We start from the raw sequence: 1,138 nt of genomic DNA on the forward strand, positions 1-1,138 counted from the left end.
GCACTGCCAGAGCCCCGCGGCGTGCGGGGAGCGCCCGCCGGCGCCAGGGCTGAGAAGCTGCTCCTCAGCACTCACCCGTTTCAACAGAAAAAAGACTAAGCCTTTAAAACGTGAGGGGAAAACAAGTCACTCCTCAGAAAAACGTACACGGTTCCTAATGGCATGAGGTCACTGGCACGGAATATCGGTATAAAACATATAAACCCTTGGTCAGAAATGAGTGCTTTGTGTTTATTGTTACAGTGCTGAAGTAAAAGGTTTTTGCTCCTAATAATTAGCAACAAGTCATTTATTTCATTGACATTTAAAGCCTTCACAATAGTTTAAATTACTTAAATTATTGCTGTTCTACATAGCCAGAAGGTTTGGATGTGTGAAGCCAAACATGCTGTGGAAATACCTTTTCTTTGTGTTTCTTTTAGCAGTTCACTTAATTTTTTTGCTACACAAGTGCAAATAAAGATACAATTGCTGTGTTCCCAAAGGATTCGAAATTAAGTTCTAATTTATCAAGTATTAACATTTCCTACTTGAAATGTGTACACAGTTCAGACAAAGACTTCGAGTAACAGACCTGTGTGTACTTCAGCAACGTAATGATCCCAATGGTTTTAAAAAAGCAGCTGAACACTAACTGTTATTACAGAAGCACCTTCACTACACGCAAAAGTTTCTTCTTCAAAGATCCTAAAATCTATTTTGAAGTGTAATGTAAAGGATGAATATTGTAGACTGTATTTCTATGTCTTAAATGTTCTTTTAAAAGGTGTAGTGGGTTAATAGTCAAGGGAAAAAATCATCTAGACTTGATTAAAACAGTGAATATACTTGTAAAGATTGGGCCGGCGACTGCTGACAGAGCAGATGTGACCTACTAGAAAGCATATGAAAATCAGATTGGTTTTCAAGCACAGAGGCTCATGAAAGTCCTTTCAAGTTCTCAAAATCCTGGACTAGCATCTCCAGTGTATTCAAGACTTGAGGCCATTTCTCCAGCGACCTTCACAGCTAGGAATTCTGGATTTCCTATAAGCTCCTCCTGTGAAGAAGCAGTGCCTAGCATGCTGTTAAACACACCCCGCACACCGCCGATCCTCCGTTCACATGTGCCAGACCCTGCCCGCACCCTCGCTTCCCC

Source organism: Buceros rhinoceros, unplaced genomic scaffold (assembly GCF_000710305.1).
Source record: "Buceros rhinoceros silvestris isolate BGI_N320 unplaced genomic scaffold, ASM71030v1 scaffold39297, whole genome shotgun sequence".
Taxonomy (NCBI): domain Eukaryota; kingdom Metazoa; phylum Chordata; class Aves; order Bucerotiformes; family Bucerotidae; genus Buceros; species Buceros rhinoceros.